Source organism: Sorex fumeus, unplaced genomic scaffold (assembly GCF_029834395.1).
Source record: "Sorex fumeus unplaced genomic scaffold, SorFum_2.1 ptg000070l, whole genome shotgun sequence".
Classification (NCBI taxonomy): domain Eukaryota; kingdom Metazoa; phylum Chordata; class Mammalia; order Eulipotyphla; family Soricidae; genus Sorex; species Sorex fumeus.
This window is the reverse complement of record NW_026606127.1, coordinates 10,859,204-10,880,065: the sequence shown is the minus strand read 5'-3', so window position 1 is coordinate 10,880,065 and position 20,862 is coordinate 10,859,204. Positions and strand designations below refer to the sequence as shown.

At 39.3% G+C, this 20,862-nt stretch overlaps 1 pseudogene; it reads right to left on the bottom strand.

Annotated features, from left to right (window-relative positions):
- Positions 1 to 19,725: 19,725 nt before the first annotated feature.
- Positions 19,726 to 19,822, bottom strand: LOC130036975 (uncharacterized; annotated as a pseudogene).
- Between the last annotated feature and the right edge of the window lie 1,040 nt (positions 19,823 to 20,862).

Genomic DNA, 20,862 nt, shown 5'->3' with positions numbered 1-20,862 from the left:
TACTGAAGGGCTCAGGGATTACTCCTGGATCTGTGCTAGGGATCACTGCTGAAGATGCTTAGGAGATCATACGTGATACGAAAGATCAAACTGAGGTCAGCTGTGCGCAGGGTCATTGCCTTACCAACTGTACTATCCCTCTGTACCAAGTCTCTTATTTTTCAAGTTAGTTTACACAGAAACTCTTTCAAAAACAAAGAAAACCAAAAAACAAGAGCACCACATGACAAACAGTATGAAATACAATATTTACCTCCAATCTTCAAGCACAGGGACTTGTCCATTTTCCTTAGAATAGCCAGTAACAATGCCTTGCCTATTGCTGGTAGGTGCACTGTTGTTGCACCACAAGTTTTGTGGAGTGAATATCTCATTTTGCAGGCACTAATTTCTTTCATGGTTCTTTTAAGTATTGAATTTCCTGGGGAGGAAGACTTCCCAGGCATCGCAACCTTCAGGGAAGACATTTGGTCTGCAACAAATTTCCGAATTGCCCCCACATTGCAGTAGCAGGATTCAAAGACCTGAGTGTAATCCAGCACCTGAGCTTCGGGAAGTTCCCATAATATCGCCAGCCAAAGTAACCTGGCGCTGACACCAACTCCAACTCAGGAACAAAAAGTTAAGAATTTTGATCAGATGAAAACTGGGCTTTCAAAACCTCTGGAGACCTACCAGATCCCAGTAGACTTAGATCAATGCAAAGATCTGCAGGTAATGAACACCACTGACACAATCACTCTGAAGCAGGTGCAAGAAAACTCAAGTGGAACTAAGGGGACCTCCCATGCAAAACAGAACAACAAAAAGGAGGCTTCTGAAACTCTTGAGGGAGAACCCAAGGCCAAAATCCAGCCAAACGTCCGAGAATGCATGCTAAAGTGGAGCGGGGATTTTTCGTAATGCTGCAGTCAGTGATAGGTGTCCTAAGACCAAAGCCAAAACTAACAGCAAATCTCACAAAGCTGCCTCCAGCAGTATCAGCAAGACAAAGAGCCATGGGCAGGAGAAGATAAAAAACACCAGAGAAAACTCTAAGAAAGCTAACGAGTGTAAGCAGCCAGGGAACAAGGTCAAGGAAGAAGAAAAGCCCACCATTGGCAAGAGGAAATGCAAGGAAACTCAATCTGAGCTTTGCCAAGAGGCAGTTAAAATGCCCTGCTGCTACCTAGGCATACACATGCTGGATTCTGTCCAAGTGTTTCATGCTTTGGGGAAGGAAAGTGATCCAAAACTTGGAATCTCTTCCTCCCAGGTCCTGAGTACTCAAAGAAGCCTAAAGATGTCAAGCCATCCTCAGCTGTCAAGCTATGTCTAGGTGCTACACAGGAAGGGAAAGGCCTTGAGAAATCTCAGGTCAAAGCACACAAACCAAGTAGCAGTGCTGAAAAACGCTCATCGCCAGCAAAGTCTGAGCTGCCACATCCTGGGAAGGTCAAATTGGTTCCTTTGCCTTTTCTTACCATGGAGAATCCACAAGCTCGACCTGTTCCTCGGAGACGACAATCTGTGTCCTCACATGGTCCTGCTGCAGCTTACCATGCCAAGCCTGGCTCTACCAATGCAGCTCAGCCAACCGCTGCCAATTCTTCCCGGTCAACCACTGCATTTTTGTCGGGTTCTACTAAACCTGCTAAGTCCATTTCAACCAACCCATCTCGACCCCTGTTTGCAGAACCCTAGTAGCCGACCTATTCGTCTCCCCACAACTTCTAGACCTGCTCCCTACAACAGCACCTGGCACTTCTCTCCAGCGTGAACCTCCTCCAGTCTCTGTGAACCAGCGGCAGTCGCCACCCAAACGTCAGTCAGTTTCTCCTCCAAGACTTCCGTTTCCAACCGATTCCATGGAGAAAGCCCAATGTTCCCGAGCTAGACATGTCAAAGCCCATCACCAAAGAGCAGAGACCAGAGCGTGAGGCTATGAAAAGGAAGGCTCAGCAGGAGCGTGAGAACGCTGCCAAACTCACCTCTTTGGGGGAAAGTGTAGTACTTTATTGAGAGGGAAAAGAGATGGACATCTCTCTCTACTATGGCTACGTAATGGGAGTAGCTGGAATGGTAGATTCCATTTGAGGTACCAGATGGTTTTCCTAGGCAAACACTGACATGCCATACACCATTTATTTATTCTAATATATTTTTTCAAATTAAAGAGATGCATCATAGTTAATTGTTTGTTAATAAAAATTCTGAATTTTGAGATCCTGCCTATTGTGGTTGTTTTTGGGAGTGGCTGGGGGTCGAAGGATGGGATGGGAAAGAATGGGAAGTTAGAGACAGGAAAAAGGATGAATAGACAAAACTCTACGAAATACAAACTTAGTCCAGGGTTATAAAGCCCATCATAGGAGAAATTTCATGGGACTGATGAAGAGTGGGGTAGGGTCAGAGGAAGAGTATAGCTGACAGGGCATTTGCTCTGCAACCAAGAAGGACTCAGTTCATTTCTTGCAGACTTTGATGGTCCCCAGAGACCCACCAGATGTGGAACTTGAGCACAGAGCAGGGAGTAAAACCAGAGTACAGTCAAGTATGCCTATCCCTGGTGTCCTCGAAAAAAAATGGGACAAATGGCACAGTCTGCGGTTTTTGGTTAATAGAATAAATTTGGAATAGGCTGCGAAAGTCAGATGAGTCTAAGATGACCAGAAGAAAAGTAAAAATTCTTCAATGGATGCTCTGTTTACGTCTCATGGCCACCTTTGGAAAATAACCAAATTTGAGACACATCACTAAAAGGTTTGGGTGGTCTATCAATAAATGATGGCTGGGGGATGCGAACACAAACACTGGGGAATAAACCTACCAGATGAGTGATCAACGCCCTCAGATTCATTTAAGTATGACTCTTAACAGGGACAAAGCCAAGAGAACAGTTGCAGCTTTAAGCCTGAATATCAGCTCCTGGGAAATGCAAAGATAAGTCATATGTCCTCAGGCCCTCTGTTCAGCATCTGTAGCTGCACCATTTCACTTATTCCCAACAATATTCAGAGTTGCTATCATGGTGACACTTTACTAGTGAGTTTCAACAATGCAGTCCACTGCCTTTGTAACTCTTTGGATTTGTAATCTCCCCAATTTAGCCAAGCCAGCTTTCAGGAAAATTCTGGTGGGGGGAGCTCAAATTATATTAGCTTGAGGGGCTGGTCTTTGGTCTTCCATGGTTCCTGGTGCCTGTAGCTTTCTCTAAACATCGCTTTTAACTGCAGCTCACACAAGAATCAACTTTATAAATGGCGTTGTGGCTGCATTGCGGTAGGTACCATACTAAGACATGCATCCTAGGTGACCACTCCCAAAGCAGTTGGTACCGGTTGACCTTGAGCCTGGAAGGTTGTGGTGGAAAGAGATGGCCCTAGGAGAGTTAATGGGGTGATGGATGGATGGAAAGGAAACCGGGAATGGTAGGCAAGTGGAAAATTGCTGATCATCATGGGATAGTTTGTGGATGTTTTTAAATAAGTTAAAATATTTTTTGTAAAGGAGATTCAAGACAAAAATACAAAAATAAGATAGGTTCCAAAGAACAGGTTACATATAAGACCGAGAGCTAAAAAGGTCTGGCATTCCTTCTGGAGCTTTCAATCATACCATTTACTAAAGATGGTATTCTCACATCACTTAGCTGTGGAGAGGAATAGTGAGAAAAAGAATGCCACCGGAAAAGCAAACTGGGAGACCACCTTCAATAAAAGCCAGGTGGAAGGTGTTCACATGGATCCCAAGTGCAAATATATGTCAACAGGATCAAATATTTAACTAACTCTGCTTGGTACCAGTAACTACTTTGTTGAATATGGGGGGAAATGAACGCAGTTTCTGATTGACCTGAGACTAACCAGTTAATAGATTTTCCCAGGAAAGGGTAGTTGACTGGCTGGGAACAGAAAAACGTGAAAAGTGTTTTGCTACCTTTAATGTATGGCTGGAGGGAATTGATCCCAGTAATCTCTTAAAACTAACAAGCTTCAACTCTCTTGAAGGAATGTTGTATTCACTAAGGAAAAAATGTTGGGAGAAAAGTCTAAACTGATGGGAAAAGAGACAATAAGTGTGAAAGGAGGGCTTGAAATTTGGGTTCCTCTGAAAACAAAGCTTGAAACAACAAGATATGGGTGTAACATGATATACTGGGAATGGGATCTGAGCAGGAAAAGAGTGATATCAGGGATGTGAACAAGGGAAATCCAAGTTTAGGAAGACTTAGCTAGCTGACTACTCCATGGTCAACATGGTTCCAAGACTACAAGAAATTACAAGAAATTTACTTTAATTTTCTTTCTTTTAAATGGTCAATTAGAAAATGAATTCTGTGCCTTCTTCAAGCAGAATTTTTCTTTCTCAATATTCTGTTCATTTGTGTAAGCATCTTAAACAACTGCTTGATAACAGAATAATTTGATGAGACTTATTTTTTACTTTAATGTTTAGTTGAGATTACTGAAAACTGGGCCTAAAGTGAAGTTTGTCCTGATTGGTACAAGTAGAGAATGGAGGACTAGGGATGGAATTAGAGATTATAGGGTACCACATTCAGTTCCTAATAAAACAAGTAAAGGACAGTGTCCCAAATAGATTGTTGAAAAAGATATTCATCTCTATTTAACATGTAAATTCAGCATTTTCTATATTAAATTAAAAATGAAAGAATGTTCCTATATTTGGTCTTTTAAAGACATTCCAGGTTGGTTAAGGAAACAAACACTGCCTATGAAATCATAACAACTTAATCATAAAAACCTGATTACTACTTAAATTTACAAGAATGTCAGTGCTAAGAATTATTTCCCTGGATCTCACAAGTGTACATGATAGTCATATGAATAGACCTGTGTGGCTATATCGCTGGTATCTAATTTAGAGAATAGATATATAGAGATTAGATCACATAGCTGAGTGTGATCTCAACGTTTCTACACACTCCCATGCCCCACACACCCAAAGACTTGTACTAATCCTTATAGATCCATTACTTTTCCTCCTCCCCTCTCTCAGAGTCTATTAAAATTTCTTTTCAAGTACTAATGTGATTCGCTTTAGAAAATATTGAGTTAAACCTAATTGTTGTCATTTAGCTTTTAGATAGAGAACCAAGAAAAACTTATTAAAAGTGTATTTTGGTATTCTTTGAAAATGGTAAGAAGTACATTATCATTGAGTCCCTGAATATACATTATATAAAGTATTTTGTGAGGAATTCCCTATACAAATCAGTACTCGAAGAAATAAATGACTTCTCTGAATGAGAATGAACTGGGAAATTTCAAAGTATCAATCAGTGAATCAAAGATGAATCATAGCATTCTATAGAAAAAATAATCTTGATGTAATCTAGTCAACACCATTACATTTTTTCTTATACCAGCTGATAGTACTTTTAATTTTTTAATTTTTATTTATTAATTTTTATTAGTGAAACACCATGAGGTGCAGTTGTAGACTTACATACCTTTGTGCCTGGGTTTCATTTATACAAGAATCAAGTACCCATATCTCCACCAGTGCCCATTCTCCACCACCAAGGAACCCAGTGATCCTCCCACCCCCCACTCGCCCCACCTCAGGGCATTCCCTTTTGCTTTTTCTTTGTTTTACGGTGTTGTGGTTTGCAATGGAGGTCAATACTATTACATTTTCAAAGAAGAACATAGGCCCCTATATTTCAAGACACTACTACTGTCCTGCGGTTCTTCCCAGCATGTACCCTACTCCAAGCCAGCCCTTTGGAAATATTCTGGGAAGGACAACTGGATGTTCCTTTCCTCACACTGACCTGCAAGATTCTTGTTGATTCTCAGCCACATCAACTATTTCATTTGTTGCCTGATATCACCTCCTGTCCTTTATTTTTTTTTAAATATTTGATTTGTTTCTGGAACATAAAGAAAAAAATTAAATGGATGAATAAAACAAAAGCAAAATCAAACCTTTACACTCTGACATCAAAATAGTCCTTATAGGAGGGGAATTAAATGACTGAAATGGGTAGGGGAATGTTGTTAGTTGGTTGTGGACAGTAGCTGGATATTTGACAGTGCATGGAGTATGAATACAGAGTTGCTGAGATGAGGAACTCTGTACTTGAAGCGAATACAGTTTGTAAACTAGTCATCACAATTATATGTCCATATGAAATTTACCTACATATGCTTTGTGCCTTCCTTGCATGTATATGTTATGCATTCCTTTATCATGGCCTCAGAAATGTATCTGAGGGCACTCTGAAATTAGTTGAGCCCCAAGTATGGGGAGAGAGGTAGTAAAGAATTGGAGGAGGAAGAAATATGAGTTGGAGCTTAAGAGCCGTGTAAGAGGAATATATAGATATATATGTGTGTGTAAATACACATATATATGTATAAATAAATATATGTGCTGGAGCCATAGCACAGTGGGTAAGACATTTGCCTTGCATGCGGCCAACCTGGGTTTGATTGCTCTGCTCCTCTCAGAGAGCCCGGCATGCTACTGAGAGTAACCCTCCCTCATGGCAAAGCCTGGCAGGCTACCTGTGATCTATTCAACATGCCATGAACAGTAACAACAAGTCTCACCATAGGGACGTTTCTGGTGCCCACTCGAGCAAATCAGTGAACAATGGGAGGACAGTGCTACGGTGCTATGGTTAATTCAAACGTTTATGCAAAATTTGAAAGAATCAAATAAATATTCTATAAATCTGATTACACCTATTAAATTAATATAACTGTAAATAGTGTTTAGAAATGAAGTTGAAGAATTTTAAGGCTATAGAAAGATATTGACAATATATCAAGAAACACTTGGATTTTTGAGGAGCAAGAACACGTAGCTGTTGTCCTTTCTTTTTTTTTTTTTCTATTTCTCTTTATAGTTCAATGATTTTTTTTTTCCCCCTTTATTTTATTTTATTTTTTTTAAAGTTGTAGATTTACAATTTTTTGTGCTTTGGTTTCAATTATACAATGATCAGATACCCATCCCTCCACCAGTGCCCATTTTCCACCACCATGGATAATATCCCTCCCACCCCCATCCCCCCATCCCCCCGTCTCTGTGGCAGGGCAATCCCCTGTGTTCTCTCTCTCCTTTTGGGTGTTGTGGTCTGCAAAAGAGGCATTGAGTGGCAAACATGTTCAGTCCATAGTCTACTTTCGACATGCATCTCCCCTCCTGGGAGGATCCTCCAAACATCCTTTATTTGGTGCTCCCTTCTCTATCTGAATAGCCCTTTCCTCTAGGATACCCGGCTGGCCTCTAAGTTATGGAGTAATCCTCCTGGTGCTGATCTCAGCTATTCTTGGGTATTAATCTCATACTTTGTTACTTTATATCCCCCAGATGAATGCAATCTTTCTATGTCTATCCCTCTTTTTCTGACTCATTTCGCTTAGCATGATACTTTCCATATTATACCACTTGTATGTTGTCCTTTCTTAAGGTTATTTTTTTGTCTTTAATAGAATATGCTTTCCCTGAGTTTTGTTAATAGCTTCCGTTTTTTAGAAAGCATCATAATAAATTATTTTTTTAAAAAAAGTAAAAAAACTTGTGTTTGTGAGTGGATTCTGTATGTTTGGAACGTGGGAAGTATTTTCCTATGTAAGTTACATTAAACATGATATTTATAACAGAAATACCATCTGCAGTACTATTCACAATAGCCAGAAGAAACTATGGTATGCCTACACAATTGAATACTACACAGTTGGCAGGAAAATCACCTCATGAAGTTTGCTTATAAATGGATGTACAGGGAAGAATATCATGCTCAATGAAATCAGTCAGAAGGAAAGGGGTATACTGATTGGACTACCCCATTTTTTGTATATAAAAAACCAGAATATGAGACTAATACCCAAAGATAGCAGAAACACAGGCCAGGAGAACTGGTCAATGGTTTGACGCTTGCCACAAATGCTGAAGGCGAGCATTTGGAATAAAGAAGGGACCGCTATGATAATGATAGTTGGAAGTGATTACTCTGGGTGAGAACTGAGTCCTGAACGTAGGTAAAGAAATAAACGTGAGATCCTCTCATTCTCTGTATTACAATCCATAATGCCCAAAGGATTAGAGAGAGAGAGAGAGAGAGAGAGAGAGAGAGAGAGAGAGGTGACTGCCATAATTTAGAGACAGCAGGCTGTCAGGTGGGGTTTGGGGTTGGGAGAGGGAGTGATGGGAGAGAAACTGGGGACATTAGCAATGTAACTGTATACTAGTGGAGGTTAGGTGTTAAAATATCCTATGATTGAAACTGAGACATGAAAAGGTTTGTAATTTGTGTCTCCTGCAGATTCAATATTAAAACATGATATTTTGTTTCTACCAACATGACTAACCTATGAATTTGCTGAAATTTATTTTTATCAACTTGGCTGGGCTCATTACATGGATGTCTGTGTGGTAAAATTTTTTTTCAGTTTATGCGGACTGAAGAGACAAAAATCATAGGGTTGGGACTTCTGGTGGAAGGAGAGAAGAGCACAAAACACCCTGTTGACCACACCTCAGCAGGGTCACCTAACTTGCCTAATGACAGACCTCCTTCACTGATTTCTTCTTTTGTAATGTGGAAAAATGAAAAGACTTTGCAGGCTGACAGGGGGTTGTCCCCTCCAGTTCACACTGTTTTCATTTCGATCAGAATTGTTTAAAGATTATTTGAAAAATTTGGAGCTTAATGATTTGTTCTCACATATTTCCCCTACATGGTGTCAGTGGGCATTGATCCAGGAAGGCCAGCATGAAAAAGTTGAGGTGTATGTCTTAACCACCAATGCCAACACTACTATAAGTATGGAACCCAGAGTACAATAGTAAAACTTCAAAATGTGTTTGTCAAGGAAATCGGTGGGAATGCAGGGAGAAATGGGTAATTTGTTGGTGGAGGGATGCAGACACTGGTGGTGTGATTAGAATTGGAATATTGTATGACAAATCTCCATTATAAATGACTTTGAAAATCAAAATTGCCTATATTTAAAATAAAAGAGAAGTCAACTTATGTCTATAATTCAAGAAAGCTTATCTTGGCAAATTTTGGCAGGGAGACCATAGTTGGTAGAGAGAGGGAGAAAGAAAGGGAGAGTTGACAGTCGGGAAGAGAAGCCAGGATATAATGCAAGAGATGAAAACTGATCTTAGAAGATTTGGAGCCATCAGAGTTTAGAGAGTTAAATGGTGAGAACATTGCAGTTTAGATACTTAAATAGTGAGATTGGTTTCATTCATCAGCACTGTATACATAGAAAGAGTTCAAACACCTCACAGATATTCATGCTATAATAATTAACAAAGGAAGCGTTTTTTCCTGAAGCTCTATGTAAGGATAATATATTGCCAGGAAGAATGATAAGAAGTTGTTTCTCTTTTTCACAGATTTATACATTAGAGATGAAAACTTTTATACAAAGGAATCTATGATCTTGTCCTGTTGCTCTGTTTTCTTGTCATCATTCCATTCTCCCCCATGACCCTACCTAATCAGGGCTCTCGACATTTCTCAGCAGTGTCACCACATAGCCTCAGAGCATGTGTTAACTGCAGGTAGCTCACAGCTCTCATGTTTGCCCCCCATCCAAGCCAGAGCCATCCTTCTGAAACCAAGGATATTTGCTGAAGGCCAGTTCTTCCTTGAAATGGCAGTCATGGTTTACCTCTTCTTAATCATTGTGTTTACATATTTAGATGAATGTCACTATACTAGTGACAGGTATTTTCCAAACTAAGAAAAGCATAAACATTTCCCTTTCCCCCACGAATTTTGGGCTAGTTATTTTCTATCCACTGCTAATTATATGTGATAATAAGGAAATAGATCTGAAGTAAAAACAAGTACATTTGTCAATTTGGTGCCATGACTAGTCAGTCTGAGTATAAGTATATATTTCTAGAAAAAAAAAAGCAGAAGAAAAGGAGTTGGTTGCTAGCAAAGATTGCCAAACCTCTGCCAAGAAATCCTTTGAAAATAATAATTCTGACTATGGACTGAACATGATTGCCACTCAATGCCTCTTTTGCAGATCACAACACCCAAAAGGAGAGAGAGAAAAAAAGGAAATGCCCTGCCACAGAGGCAGGGTGGGATGGGGGGGATCTGTGTGAGAGGGATACTGGAATACATGGTGGTGGAAAATGGGCACTGGCGGAGGAATGGGCATTTGATCATTGTATAATCGAAACCCAAGAACAAAAATTTGTAAATGTACAACTCTACATTATGGTGTTTCACTAATAAAAATTTAAAAAAATAAAATAAAATAAAAATTGTTTCGTCTGCCAGAGATCAGCAGATGTGAACCTGAGTGAAGGCAAAAGATTAAATCGGTTGACTTTTATTTTTCCTTGAGTATATTAATTTGATTTTGGAGTCAATTTATATGACAGTTCATCAAGACACAGAAATTTTCAGCACTTCTCTTGTTTAAAAGTATAGTGTTACACCATATCTCTCTCACATTATTTTTATTTCTGATAGTTTGACACAAAAGATAAGTCAAAATCATAGATAAATGTAAATTATTTAAATACTGTTTTGATTATTTAAAATTACATTATAGAATTACTAGAATTTCATAAATTTTAAGATTATGGATAATCAACATGCATGTATCATATTACACTCACAATTGAAAGGCCTCCTCTGTCATTCACTATTGTTCAGTTTTTCTACTTTGATTACACCTTTCCATCTGGTAACTAAATAGTCTTATAGTTCTAAAGTTTGTTTTTATGGCTTTGAAAAGATCCAAATTATACAATTTTTAACATTGGATGAAACTAGAGTATATCATGCATGTAAAGTTAGCCTTAAGGAAAGGAACAGATACAGAGAGATTTTTCTCATATGTGGGATGTAAAGACACACAGCAAGGTAGCAACAAAGGTTCCAGGACAATGTAAGGGGAGAACTGATCCACACAGTTGAGTCAGGGGTTTGGGAGGGAGGGATTCTGGGGGTTTGGGGGAGAGGGAGGGTTTATTTTTTGAGACAATGAGGAGTGTCATGTTGTAATAATGTGTATGAGGAACCATTGTTAATTGAATTATAAATCATAGAATATTAATATTGTTTTAGACGTTTGTCTGTCTCATTTTATTCTTTTAATTTGTTTTCTCCATATGCCACATATGCATGAACTTGTATGATGCCTATCTTTCCCTGCCTGGCTTATGTCACTAAACATATTATCCTCATGTTATGCTTTTTTATACAAATAATAAGAAGATTTCACTTCATATAACTGAGTAGGATTCCATTGCTTTACACCCTTTCATTTTCAAAATTTGGGGTTTAAAACATACAAATATTGATTTTAACAATGCTCTGGTGTTTTAAAATTTTTAGTTCAGTGAAGAAAAGGTAAAGGCCCTCCCGTTGATCGTCGATTTACTCGAGCGGGCCCAGTAACGTCTCCATTGGAGACTTTGTTGTTACTGTGTTTGGCATATCGAATACTCTCGGTAGCTTGACGGGCTCTCCGAGAGTGGCAGAGGAATCGAACTCGGGTCGGTCATGTTGGCCGCTTGTAAGGCGAACGCCCTACCGCTGTGAAGAAAAATAGATTTTATTGAACAACACTTAGAAACTTGTGAAACAGGCATAGGGTGGAATGGAATATATGTTCAAGAGAGAACACTTGTTTTACAAAGCAAGCAAGGAGTGACATACAGAAAGGAAGTACGGTATTTCTTTAAGGAAGAACACAAGATTGAGGACCAAGCCCACTCTGGTAGTTTAGGAATAAGAACTTGGAGTGGTATGAACTTAACTTGTACACTTTAGGGGAGAACCTGAGTGAAACAAATAGAAGTACGTTCAGAAGAATGATAAACTGGAGTCTATACTTTGAGTGAGGAGGGTAGAGAGTTCTTTGGGGAGATCTGGACTATGGAGAACAGTAATATTATAACATTAATGATAGTATCTTACCGTGGGATTCCAAAAAAAATCTTTAAGAGTGGCGTCAGAAATGATAACATTCTTAGGTATTTGGATTTCCTGTGGAAACTACTGGAAAGCTGAGTTTATGCTCTGGATGCCTCTGCCTGAAACAAGGTCAACAAATCATGAATGAAAAATTACAAGTTACATGCATCAAGGATTCTGATCCCAGTGGAAGGCTAGCTTTTGGGTGGACAATTTCTACTGCTGGCCTGATTTAGATTCTGATCCTGGGATACGTAACAGAAAGGAGGTAGTGACAGGTATCCTCAGAAGTGAAGCCTCTGAGACAGAATTCATTCATGCCAACTTATGGGTTATCAATGTTTGCTCATGGCTGCTACCATTATAACATGCCATTCAATGATTCTGTGGTTTCAATTTACTGTGTCAATGTAAAGATGAAGTTTCTAAATGGAAGGTAAAAATCTGAGGCCCTCAAGATGATGAATTATGGGGAGGCGGGTGGAGCTGGAGCTATAGTACAGCAGGTAGGGCATTTGCCTTGCACACGGCCTACCCAGGTTAGATTCCCAGCATCCTGTATGGTCCCCCCAAGCACCGTGAGGAGTAATTCCTGACTGCAGAGCCAGGAGTAACCCCTGTGCATCGTCAGGTGTGACCCAAAAACGCAAAAACAAAAAGATGATGCCTTACCTTTAGATATTTTGAAGTCAAGTAGAAACAGCCAGGAAGCTCACCAGAAAAGAGTTCTCCTGGGTCGAAAACATCATCACCTCTTGCGTGAGAGCATAGAGAAAATAACGTTTCCATTTTATGCCATGTTAAAGCAAGCCAGTCATGATCTTAGAAAGTTTGTCAAAGGAAAGCATGGCTATAGGAAGGATAAGATGACAACTGAATCTTAGAGGTAAAATATACAAGTGAAGAAAAGGTCAAGAAGTAGGCGGTACGATGGCGACCAGGTATACTAAGAAAAGCATTTTTTAAAAAATAAAATGCAATGAGACATCAAAAAAGACCTTTTTAAATGTTTAAGATCAGGGATATAACTCAGGGATAGAGCATTTGCCTTCCATTGTATGATGATCTGGGATTGATCCTTAGCATTGCAAACAGCATTATTTTTTAATTTTTAATTTCTTTCTTTCTTGCTTATTTGCTTGCTTGTTTTTCTTGTTTTTTTTTTTTGGATCGCACCTGGCTATGCATAGGGGTTATTTTTAATTTTAAAAAAATTATAATTTTTATTTTTTACCTGTGGTTTAAAATTAAATCTAAAATATTTTAGAGTAAATATATGTGAAGAAGAATAAAATTCACGGGAACTATTTAGTGTTCTTAACGATACAGCAGTCAGAATTTTGAGGTTAATTTTATGGGTAGTGCATAAATAATTTTTCCCCATTATGTGGGCTGTCTTTTTATGATGGTCACCATTTTTTCTAAGTTGCAGCAACGTCTTAGTTTAATGTAGTCTCATTTGTTTATCTTCATTTCCTCTTCCTTGGTCAGTGGTGTTTCATTCTAGAAGTTTCCCTTAGCTTTAATGTCATGGAGGGATCGTCCCACATTTTTCTCCATATATCTTAAGAATTCATGTATGTGCTTATAATAAAGTTGTTTTGAAATTTTTATCTTTGGAGATAGCTTGAAATTCAAGTGATAGTGGTGGCATTGGAATTATAGGTGATAGTGATGGTATGTTTGATATTCTTTTTCTTTAAAAAATTTATTATAGGTAAGGTCATATATTTAAAATGGTATTAACATTTATAGTCTTGGTATAAAGTTACCTCATAGCACCACCAGAAAGTTTCTATTACTCTTCACCCCCGTGATACTATATCAGACCCTATCCTAATAAATGCCTGTATCAGTCCTTTAGAGACCAAGTTGATGAAAATGGTACATATCTAAGTTTATGTACAAGATCCATTCTGCAAAGGTGCTACTTTGAGAATCTATCTCTAAACTGGAGCCAGTTTCAATATATCACTGTTATATATTTTTTCTTTGCTTTTGGAATTCGTAGGAAGCAAACATTCCCTCCACAGTAGAGTTCCATTCTTGTATACTTGACAAGGAAGGAACTTGACATCATGCTCCTTATAAGATAGTTCACATGAGATGTAGGAGGGGAATAAGTCTTTGAAGTATTTGTCTGGAAAAAGCGAAAACGTGAGAGTGTGAAAGGAAGAGAAAGAGAGAGAGAGAGAGAGAGAGAGAGACATAAAGAGAGAGAGAGAGACAGAGGGGGAATGGAAAGAAAATGTCTGCCACAGAGCCTAGAGGTAGGTTGGGGAAGTTGACAGGAGGGAAACTGGGGCCATTGGTCGTGGAAAATGGGCACTGGGAGAGGGATGGGTGTTGGATTATTGTATGACTGAAACCTGATTAGGAATAGCTTTGTATCTGTATCTCATTGGTGACTCAATTTAAAAAAATAAAAAAATAAATATATAAATAAAAACAACAAGAACAAAAAAAAATTTAAAAAGATTAGGATCAATGTTGAGGTTAAAAAATTCTTGTCATGGGAAAAGTGATTAGATATATTAAATAACCAGAGTTTATGTGAGGATGATATAGCAGCAAAGTTCTTATGTTCTTGAGGGTGAGGGTATATACTTCTCTGTTTTATCATTTATAGTAGCAGTTCATCTCTCCTTGTTTGCACACCTGAAGCAATATGACTTTTCAGTCTTTTCTCTCAAGATGTGTATTCTATTAAGTCATCTCTTGTTTCTATAACTTTTCCAGAGCTGAAGAAAACTTGTGACCACATTCAGGAGGCCCCAAGGGTACCAGCTAGAGGAAATCCAAATAAAAATACCCCACAACACATCCTGATCAAAATGACCAAAACCTTAGACAGAGACAAAATTCTGAAAGCAACAAGATCAAAGAAAGAAATCTCTTACAAAGGAGCATCCTTAAAATTTACAGCTGATTTTTCTGATGAAACCCACATGGCCCGAAAACAGTGGTGGGACATAGTGAAAAAACTCAATGAAATAAAGTTTAAATAAAAAAAAAAGAAATTAGGTATGATATTGAGGTTTTTAATACATTTGATCTGACTTTGTGCCTGGCACTATAAAGAGGTCTGAGTTCAATTTTTTTTTTTTTTTGCCTGTTGCTGTCCAGGTTTCCCAGCACCACTTGTTGAAGAGACTTCCTTGCTCAACTTTATATTTCTTGAGCCTTTATGAAAGATTAGGTAATAATAATCTGAGGGCCAGCGTCAGGATATTTGACTATATTCCATTGATGTGAGGCCTGTCTTTATCTGAATATCATGATATTTTGATTACTACGACTTTGTAGTAGGGTTGCAAGTTGGGGAAGCTGTTCCCTTCTTCTTTTTAACAAATATTGCTTTAGCTTTTCATGGGAGTTTATTGTTGTGTATGAGTTTCAAGAGTATTTAATCTATTTCTTTGAAAAATGTTATGGCTATCCTTATAGGAAGTGCAGTAAATCTTTATAGAGCTTTGGTGTGTATTGCCATTTTGACAGTGTTAATCCTCTCAATCCATGAGCATGGGATGTGATTCCATTTCCTCATATACTCTCTTATTTCGTGAAGTAGAGTTTTTAGGGTTTTTTTTTGTATAGTTCCTTAAAATTTTATCACTTATCACTTAACTTCCCCTTAGTCGTCGATTTGCTCGAGCGGGCGCCAGTAACATCTCCATTTGTCCCTGTCGCGTGCTAGTGTAGCCCAATGGCATCTGTTCGAACCGGGAACATGAAGGGCCTCAAACCGATCGTTCATGATCTTGACGAAGAAGTCTGACCATCTGGAAGGTGGGCGGCCACGCGGTCTTTTGACATCCCCGGGAATCCAGTCAGTAACAGCTCTAGTCCAGCGGTCGTCTTTAAATCTCATTACGTGACCAGCCCATCCAATTTTCGACAACTTGGCATAAGAGACAGCGTCCCTGATTCTTGATCGGCGAAAGATGTCAGAACTCCGGATTATCTCTCTCATTTGAGTGAAACCTGATATTCCAAGCATAGCTCTTTCTATTCTTCTTTGGGAGACCTGAATACCATTCTCATCTTGTTTGCGTAGGGCCCAGGTCTCTGAGGCATATGTTAATGCAGGAAGAACAGTGGAATCAAATAGATGTGCCCGGAGCCGGAGGTTCTTCTTCCTCTTAGCTATTTCTTCGACGTTTTTGAAGGCATTCCAAGCCGCTGTCTTCCTCCTGCACAGCTCGGGTGCCAGGTCATTTGTCATGTTGACCTCTCGACTTAGGTACACATAGCGGTTGCATTCGGAGACAGTCATTCCATTGAGAGCGAATGGGGCATCAGGAACAAGGCTGTTTCGCATAAACATTGTCTTCGTAAGATTCAGCTGTAGTCCTACCTTTCCACACTCACGGTCAAAGTCGGCCAGCATTTGTGCTGCTTGGCTGATGTTTGGTGTTATTAAAATAATGTCATCAGCAAAGTGGAGGTGGTGTAGTTGCCGAGCATCTATCTTCAGTCCCATTACGTCCCATTCCAGTCGTCGCATGATGTTCTCGAGGGTGGCACTGAAGAGTTTTGGTGAAATGGTATCACCCTGCCGCACCCCTCTCTTGACATCAACGATCACTTCTTTGTAGAATGGTGAGATCCTGCTAGTGAATCTGTAATACAGCTCACGGAGGATCCTGATGTACTGGTCTTGAATGCCCTGATTGGCTAGGGCTTCAATGACCACTTCCGTCTCAACAGAATCAAAGGCCTTGTTTAAATCAATGAACATTAAACAGTGGCATCTTGAACTCCAGAGAAACCTCAATGAGCTTGGTCATCGCGTGGATATGGTCGATGGTGCTAAATCCTTTGCGGAACCCTGCTTACTCGTATGGTTGTCCTTCATCTAGTGTTCTGCCAATCCTATTTAGGATGACTCGAGTGAACAACTTGTAGATGACAGACAATAGGCAGATCGGGCGATAGTTGCCAATGTCATGGATGTCTCCCGTCTTGAACAGTAGTACGGTCCTGCTGGTTTTCCATTGAGACGGAAACTTGCATTCAGACAGGTAGCGAGTGAAGAGCCGAGCCAGTGTATTGATGAGTACTGACGGCAGGTTCTTCAGGTGTTCAGGTCTGACCTTGACTGGGCAGGGTGCTGTTGGTTTCTTTACCAACGAAATGGCGTGTCGGATTTCGGAAGGGAGAACTTTGGGAAGGACATATCCATCCTGTGTAATTTGGTATGTCGGCAAGTGGACATGGTTATCGAAGAGATTTGAGTAGAAGTCATGGTAATCTTCTCCATTGCCGTTCTGGAGGATGTGATGGATCCATCAGGACGTCGGAGGGCAGTCATCTTGGTCTTATAGTTGGCGAAGGACAGGCGGGCGTTACGAATACTTTTCCTGGCTTCTGCCGCATCTACCAGTACTTCTGCTCTTCTCTCTTTGAGGTCTTCCTTGATCGCATCTCTGCACTGCTTTGCGAGCTCGGATGTTAGCTTGCGGTTGCCTGAGGCATGCGCCAAACCATGCTGGCAAATTAGCTCAAGAGTTTTCGAAGATAGGCCATTTTTTGTGGCTATCTCTCTCTTGGCTTTCCTCACACATTCATGGAGGTGCTGAACCAGTGGTTCGTATTCCTCGTCAATGTTGTCAACAATGGCATCTTCCCATGTTGCCGCAATAGTACCAAAGTGTAGTTCCTTAACATTTTAGTTGATTCTAATATAATATACTCGATTTTCTGAGGTATTATTGTGAATGGGATTGTTTTTCTCTATCTCTTTTCTTCTCTTTCATTTGAAATATATGGGAAAGCCATGGACTACCGGATATTGATTGTGTAATATGCTACTTTAGTAAACAAATCTATTGTTCCCAGGAGCTTTTTTGTAGGTTCTTTGGGATTTTCCAAGTATAGTATCATGTTATCTCCAAATAGTAAAAGCTTGAGTTCTTCCTTTTTTATATGGATGCCCTTGATATCTTTTCTTTTTACCGAAATCCTATGGCAAGTACTTCAAGTACTATGTTGAATAGGTGTGGTGAGAGTGGGTAACTTCTTTTGTGCCTAATTGTATTCTGGGATTCTAGCTCATTGATTTCTGCTCCAAACCTTTAGTTTTCTCCCCGTTGAGAATAATGCTTGCTGTGGGTTTGTGGTAGTTTGCTTTGACTAGATTGAAGAAAGTACTTTCAACTCCCATTTTCTTGAGAGTTTTTCACCATGAATGGGTGCTGGATCTCATCAAATGCTTTATCTACATCTATCGATATGATGATATGACTTTTATCTTTATTTTATTGAGATGGTGTATTCTGTTGATTGACTAGAGAATGTTAAGCCATCCTTGCATCCCCAAGATAAACCTACTTGGTCATAGTGTGTGATATTTTGTTGAGTTTCTGGATTCTCTTTGCTGGTATTTTCTTTAGAATCTGTGTATCTGTATTCATCAAGGAAATAGGTCTGTAATTTTCATTTTTTGTGGTGTCTCTGTCTGCTTTGAGTATTAGGGTGATCTTTGCCTCATAGAAGCTATTTGGGAGCATTTCTGTTTCTTCAATTTCCTGGAAAATCTTAAAAATGTTGTCAGCAGTTCCTCTTTAAAGGATTGAAATATTTCACTATTGAATCCATCTGGGCCAAGGATTCTGTTTGGGGGGATATTTTGACCATCATTTCAATTTCCTTGGTAGTGATAGGTTCAAGTATTCCAAATCTTCTTGGTTCAGCCTTGGGAGGTAATTGGAATCCATTAATTTATCAATTTGTTAAAGATTCTCTCATTTCCTGCTGCAAAGATTCTCAAAATGATCTCTGATGATCCTATGGATTTCTGTAGTTTCTATAAGGATACCCCCCTTTGCATTTCTGATTCGATTTATTAGAATTCTTTCTGTTTCTTTGAGAGGCTTCTAGAGGTTTATTGATCTTGTTTATTTTCTCAAAGAAACAGCTTTTGCTTTTATTGGTCTTCTGGATTGTATTTTGGGTTTCTAGCTCATTGATTTCTACTATAAATTTTATTATTTCCTTGCTCCAGCCTAGTTTGCACTCCTTTTGTTGGTCATTTTCCAAAATCTTGAGCTCTAATTTATTCATGTAGGCCCTTTCTTTCTTCCTGATAAATTCTGGCAGAGGTATAATCTTTCCTCTTAACACTGCTTTTGCTGTGTCCCACAAGTTCTGGTAGCTCGCGTCCTCATTCTCATTTGTTTCTGGAACCTTTTTATTTCCTCTTTGATTTCTTCTCTAAGCCAACGGTTGTTCATTCCTTCACTTAAGTAAAATATTTCCTTGCTGAGATTTATTCTGTTTGATCTATTGAGAAGTGACAAAGTAGTGTTGAAATCTCCACCTAGTACTGTTTTGCTATCAATGTTTTTCTATAAGTCTATTAGAAGTTGTTTTTAAGTATTTTGCTGGTCTGTCATTGAGCATCTACATTGAGGAGGGTGAGTTCTTTCTGATGTAAAGATCCCATGATCATGCAGAAATGACATTCACTGTCTCTTATAACCTTTAGCCTGAAGTCCATGTGGTCTGATACTAGTATGGCTACTCCAGCTTTGTGGAGGTGTTCTTTTCTTGAATACTTGTTTTCCAGCCTTTTACTTTTAGCCCATGGTTGCTTTGATTGCTCAGATATGTTTCTTGCAGGTATCAGAATGTTGGGTTCAGTGTTCTAATTCATCTTCCTATTCTGTGCCTCTGAATTGGCACATTTAGTCCATAGACATTGAGAGAGATTGTTGTTATGGGGATTTGTGCTATCTTTATGTAGAATTTTTGTACTTGTGGGAATTGCCTTAGCTTAAAGTAGCCATGTTAGTTCTTCTTGCAACAAAAATATGGAACTCTTTACAAGTTTGCATGTCATCTCTGTGCAAGGACCATGCTCATCATTGTATCATTTCAATTTTAGTATATGTGTAACCAAACCTAGTAGGAGTTATTTTTTCTGTTCTGATTAATTTGAGTGTTGTCCTTACTTACCCTATGGCAGACAGTGGTACCTAATCAAAGAAAGTATTTCAAAGCAGCTTGATAGATTTAGAACTTTAATGTCCCAGAAAGAAAAATATGGTTTTTACCATATTATCTTTTACCATAATCAAGGCATCAGTTTTACAAAATAATTCCTTTGGAAGATGTTATATGAGTTCTGTTTAATGCACTTCCCTGAAACCTTCATTAAGACCATTAAACTAGAGCCTTTTGCTGTTCTCACCTCAGTCCCGTGTACATCTCCAGGAAAAGGTGGATGGTGTTGTCTGCACTTTGACCACCTTGAATATAAGTAGGATTTTTCTCCTGAAGGAAGAGGTGAGGATCATATTGATGATTTCATTCCACATTATTATAAGTTCAACTTGAATGGAAGTTGACACTTATGAGGCTCCTGTAAAGGACAGAATAAAGGGTCTCAGTGAAGTTTAATGGCCAACACACATTAACAACACAGATGACTCAAAGCAGCCTGTGTGCATCTTTATGTATAGTGAGTTTCATATCTAATGATAGTGATTCTCAGTCATGACACACAGGCAAAACAGACCTATAATTAAAAATCTAGTTATCTGAGCAGAGTGGGGTTTCTTAGGTGATTGAACAAGTGTGTAGTAATTTATTACTAAGCACATACGTAGTTAGAATGATGTGTACTTTTTGATCTAAAATTAATTCCAAATATGTCTAAAATGACAGTCTCCTGACCCCACACCTGGCTTTCTTCACCAGGGTCCCTTGGAGGCGGTGTGTTGAGTTTCCCTCACCGCGCCGAGCAGAGCCCCGGCACCTGAAGACCTCTGCAACCAGCCATAGGTATGCTTTATACCACTCTCCCCAAGCTTGAAGGAGCCTCATGCATGAACGAATATGACAGAGGAACCCAGGTGTGCGCAACCGGGGGATGAGATATCCAAGGCTGCTCAGATCAAGACTGGGCCCCCTCCAACCAGATCCCCCATCTCCTAGTAGCT